Source organism: Scyliorhinus canicula, chromosome 11 (assembly GCF_902713615.1).
Source record: "Scyliorhinus canicula chromosome 11, sScyCan1.1, whole genome shotgun sequence".
NCBI classification, from domain to species: domain Eukaryota; kingdom Metazoa; phylum Chordata; class Chondrichthyes; order Carcharhiniformes; family Scyliorhinidae; genus Scyliorhinus; species Scyliorhinus canicula.
This window is the reverse complement of record NC_052156.1, coordinates 160,833,895-160,839,894: the sequence shown is the minus strand read 5'-3', so window position 1 is coordinate 160,839,894 and position 6,000 is coordinate 160,833,895.

Genomic DNA, 6,000 nt, shown 5'->3' with positions numbered 1-6,000 from the left:
GAATTTATTGAAAAAAAAACAGGTACCAGACAGAGCGACGCTCTTGGGGGCCTCCTGGGGGATCAGAGGCCCCCCGTTGCATGCCCTTTGGGCAAAGCGGTGCCCTGGTACTGATGGTGCCATTTTGGCAGCCTGCCAGTGCTTGCCTGGTACCCTGGTGGTGCCACCTGCTACCAGCTGGCCTAGGCACTGCCAAGTGGCATTATTTGCACATTGGGGAGGTCGAGGATCACTTCGGGGGCTCTCGCTACAGTGGGGAGTTACGGTGAGCGGAGCTCCGAACTGTATAAAGTGGGGCTATGGGCAGCTTCGGTCATGCGTTCCCTGCTGAGGCCCTTATACAATGCGATTTGTGTTGAATAACCATGTGTTTCTTGGCACTGCGAGCACCATGTGGCTAAATGCGCTGACTTTGGGACTTTGCTCCCATTTGGGGAGGCAGCGGTGTAGTGGTATTATCGTTGGACAAGTCATCCACAAACCCAAAGTCATAATCTGGGGACTCGGGTTCGAAACCCGCCAGGGCAGATGGTAAAATTTGAATTCAATAAAACTCTGGAAGTAGAAGTCTAAAAGGTGACCATGAAACCATTGCCGATTGCTGTAAAAACCCATCTGGTTCACTAATGCCCTTTAGGGAAGGAAATCTGTCGTCTTTACCTGGTCTGGCCAACATGTAACTCCAGATCCACAGCAATGTGGTTAATTCTTAAATGCCCTCAGGGATGGGCAATACATGCTGGACCAGCCAGCGATGCCCTCATCCCATAGACGAATAAAAAAAAAGAAAAAAAAAACATTTGGGTGAATCGCGCCCCTACACTATAGCCCCTTTCATCCCAACTCATCTCCAGTTACGCCATTCCCTTTTCAACCTCACTTGGCTCAAACCACGTTCTCACTTTGTCTTACCTTTAATCTCTTCTCTCACCTCAACCTCTTTATAAATGGATTTATGATTCTTTTCCACAGATGGATTCATGGTGCGATCCCTCATTCGCACTTAATTAGCTCTTCCCTGCCACGATGGGGTGAAATTCCCGGGATAAGCAAGGGCGGGAGTTGGGAGAGAATCAACCACAATTCCCACTTCCAATCTGTGCCACTGTGGGAAAAACGCCTCCTTTAGGTGAGAACGGAATTGTGCGTTTCTCTGTGTGAAGAGTGAGACACTCGAGCAGAGCATTGGGGAGGTCCTCCTACCCATGACACCAGATTCTAGTGTCAGTCAAAAGAGAGGAAGAGAGAAAAATTAATCAGATCCAAGCGTCAAAAAGCCTCCATACTGAGTTCATGTTGAGTGAATCGCCCCCCTACACTATGACCCCTTTCATCCCAACTCACCTCCAGTTAAGCCGTTCCCTTTTTAACCTCACTTGGCTCAAACCATGTTGTCCTCCTGTTCAGTCTAATGATATATTTAATTATGTGTTAACAACACTATTCACTGAACTGTTCCACTACGATAAGGGTTGAAAAGCAAATAATGGAAAAACAGCAAAAACTGTACGCCAGTTAAAGACTTGTTAATGCCTTGTCGAAGGAAATTCTGTGCCGATTGTGTTGATTTCCTCAGGGCGCAGTATTAACGAGCTTTAATTTCAGAACCATGGGCAACATCAGACCTCACTGTGGAAGGGGCCAAAGGTGGTACCTTTGGTTTGAGGTGTTTATGCAACACCTTTAACGTAGTGAAATGACCCAAGGCACTTTGCAGGGGCGTAATCAGACAAAAATCTCAAACTGAGTCTTAAAAAAGGTGCCATAAGGAAAGATGACCAAAAGCTTGAATAAATGGACAGGTTTTAATAAAACATTTTAAAGGAGAGGGGGGTGGAGATGCGGAGAAGATTAGGGATGGAATTACAGATATTAAGGCTTTGACATTTGAACCCGGATCAGCCAATGGGTCAACATGATGACTGTTGTCATCAGTCCAGTGTCGCCAATCCTACCACCAGCCCTGTTCTATATCCTGCTATCAAAATGCACCTTAACGTCGCACCACATTACAATACAAGCCCACAAAGAAATTCCACCATTACCATTTTCAAACAAGCCCTGCAGCATGCTCTGCCTTGAAGTGAACTAAATTACTGCTGATCCACTATCTATTTAATTTCTATGTGTGAGTCACTCACTGCTTCATACGCTTCTGAAATTTAACACCCATCTCCTGTATTTTTGATCTTCATCTCTATTTAAGAATGAGTGATTCCCCAGCCGTGAATTCACTGTCAATATGGAGAGGAGGAAATTATTTGCTCATGTTTTTGCAGAGAAACGTTGAAACGAAAGGCATCAATGAACCGGTGACACATAGGAACCAGTTAGCTGACAATTAAGTCAAATCTCAGTCAGTGAGGGAGTTGGCTCTGTCTCTTGCAGAACTCCTATAAAAAACTCCTCTTGCCCTGGTGCTACTGCAGCTTGGGTTCCAGGAAACTTGGTGTTCATAAGCCAACCCTGATCACGAATGCTGTTAAATCCACCTCTCTTAAGACCACATGGGGCAGAATCGTAAACCATATATATATACAAGATGATAAAAGGTATGGGTAAAGTAGACGTGGAGCGGTTGCTTCCTCTTGTGGGGCATTCTAGAACGAGAGGTCTAAGTCTTAGGATAAGAGGTAGCAAATTGAAACCAGTTGCGGAGAAACCACTTCTCCCAAAGGGTTGTGAATCTGTGGAAGTCGCTACCCCACAGTACGGTAGATGGCGGGACAGTGAATAAATTTAAGGAGGCGTTAGCCAGATTTTTAATTGGTAATGGGTTGATGGTTTATGGAGAACGGGCAGGACGGTAGAGTTAAGGCCAGGATGGGATCATCCGAATGGCGGAGCAGGCTCGATGGGTCTGAATGACCTAATTCTGCTCCTATATCTTATGAATTTACGAACGTGTTGGAAAATTAGGTCCAACCTAACCTTCTCCATAAACTGCGCTTCCGTGGCCCCACAAACAAAAAAAGTAGAAGTATCGCACGTTCACATGACCAGGTTGCGTCCAACAAAGAAGTATTTGGAGGAAACACTGTTCAATACTTCTGTTACCACGGCTGAGCATTGTTAGTGTTGGCAGATGAATTATGGATATCAGTCTCCTGGAATTTGACTGATAACAGTGTCAGTACAAGAGACCCTAAAGAGAGCTGGAAGCATGATACCTGTATACCCACAAGCCTTGCTGACCAAAGGTTGACCTCTATTTACCCAGATCCTGTGTATAATAAACTCCAGCACTATCGTTAACACTGATAAGAGAGAGAAAATACACAAACAGTGAGTAAACCCTCTCCAGTGAGTAAACACCCTCTGGCCCACTGTGCCTTGTTAGAAAAACAGTGCAACAGCACTTTAATTTGATATATTATGTTTCCTGATTACTTTGAAATTTTGACTTGAATGCAGACCAGCAATATTTATTGCCTTTACACATTTGGGGACTTTTCATGATTAGTTTTACAAGACATTTTAATTTAATATGCTGCAGATACGATGGGACAATGGCATCGTTCTGCGCCAGAACATTTCTGTGATATGTTTACGACAGACACAAGGTCCTAGCTTGCTCCAAGATGTCTGCGCTTCCTCAATCCTGGTCTCTTGCACATCCCCATTTTACTCACTCTACCATTGGTCGCCATGGCTAAAGTGGCTCGAAGCTTCTGAACACCTTCTCACAATCACCCTGTATCTCTCCTACTTTAAGAGTTCATTACGTGCCAAAAACCGTAGTAGCCTGCACCATGATAGCCCTACCTTCAGCCCAATTGTGTGCCTTGTTGAAAATGGCAGCAGTGACCTTCCTAATGCATTCATGAGTCGAGGAGTGAACATAGGAGCAAGGAGCAGGAGTAGGCCTTTCAGCCCCTCGAGCCTGCTCCACCATTCAATAACATTGAGTGACCTCCCTGCGCGGCTGCATGGCTGCCTTGCCAGCTGCGGCAACGGTGTTCCGTGCCCGTACACCCCAACCCCGCAGCCCACCTCATGGCCACCCCCCACTACGCCCCCGGCCCTGGCAGAAGGCGGCGGTTTCACAATTTTCAAAAGCACAAGTGCCATCGTAAACTCAGCCCATCGGAGGCGGGGCATCGCTGAGGTCCCGGAGTATACCGGGTGGGGCCCGCTAATGATGTTTACTGTACGTGCGTTCCTGACCGCATTGACGCCGCTGTAGAGGTGACGAGAATGGAGGTTTGGTGTCAAATTGGCGGCCACCACAATTTTGACGTTGGAAGCTATTCTCTGACCAATTGCGTGTTGCAATTTCGTCATCAGCCAATGGACAATCCCGCCCCATAGTCTCCCAAATGGAGAAACCAGTCCATTGGAAATATTCGGGCAAGAAGGCCAAAAACTTAGTGTAAGAGGCGAGGCTTTGCAGAGTGTCTTCAAGGGAGGAAGTAAGGGGGATCCCAGAGTTTAGGCAGCTGAAGACATGTCCACCTACCAATAGAAAATGGGGTTGCTCGAGAGGCCAGTAGTGGCGGAATGCAGATATACCAGCGGAGTGGATGACTGGAGGACAACTGCTGGTTCATTTCGTTAAAACATTAATTATCACTCATCTTCACATATTTGCTTCTGTGCAAATGTTTCTGGATTTTTTCTATTCAATTTTCACTGGTGGTGTGAATTTCATCCTCTTAACTGTGCACATTGTAGTTTCCCCCAAAGCTATGTGTGTATGTGTTAGTTTTTGCCTTCATTGTGGTTGTCTGCAAAGGGAGTGGGAATACCAATTAAGTCGTTCACAGCAGTCTGAACCAAGTACACAGTTTCCTCGCCTTTATGTTGGGGACTTTTTAATTTAACAATAGGAATATTTATGTGGCTAGTGTCCAAGGCTCCGGGCCGTTTTTCTGTTATTCGCAAATGTGGGTCACCTTCTTGCTTCAGGTTGTAATTCACGCAAACAAATATTTAGCTACTTTTTACATTTCCACCGTTTAAATATTTGGATTCCGGGAGGCTGCGCGACTTTGTTCCTGCTGGATTGCAATCCGTCTCGTCGTTTGAATATATGAATTCGCAACCCATGACAGAAATGTTTCTAACAGCCAGGAGCTGATTCTAGGTGTCCTTAGGTGGTAGTTCCCTGGGATCTGAGCTACACAAACAACATTATAAAACCTGAAATGTTAACCCTGTTTCTCTGGCCACAGACGCTGCCTGTCCAGCCAGGTGTTTAACACATTTTCTGCTGTCATTTGGCCATTATAAAAGTTCCATTTGCAAACCAGGCATTTGACTTGAGGCAAGCTGGCTGCATGCACCTGCTTAGGAGATGGCCTTCAGTGTTCGTGCCTCAAGAATTCGCGGAGCTAGGTAGTAGACTAAAAAGCAGGATCTAGAATCATAGAATTTACAGTGCAGAAGGAGGCCATCTGGCCCATCGAGCCTGCACCAGCCCTGGGATAGAGCATCCTACTTAATCCCACGCCTCCACCCTATCCCCGTGACCCAGTAACCCACCTAATCTTTTGGACACTAGGGGCAAATTATCACGGCCAATCCGCATAACCTGCACATCTTAGGACTGTGGGAAGAAACCTGGAGCACCAGGGGGATACCCACGCAGACACGGGGAGAAAGTGCAGACTCCACACAGAGCTCGAATTGAGCCTGGGTCCCTGGAGCTGTGAAGCAGCAGTGCGAACCACTGTGCTCCCGTGTCGCCCCTACTCCGATTACTGCTAGAGGCACGTGCTAGCGAGTACAGAAACAGGAGAATAGCGCAGATGAATGAGTGGCTTAGGAGTTGGTGTTGGAGGGAGGGTTTTAGATTCCTGGATCCCTGGAACCTTTTTTGGGGAAAGTGAGACCTGTACAAGCGGGGCAGTCTACATTTGAACCAGAGAGGGACTAACATCCTTGCTGAGTGGGTTTGCTAGTGCTGTTGGGAGGAGTTCAAACTCATTCAGCAGAGAGAGGGGACACAGACTATTAGCAGAATAGGGACACAGCATAATACAGAAAAACAATCAGGTC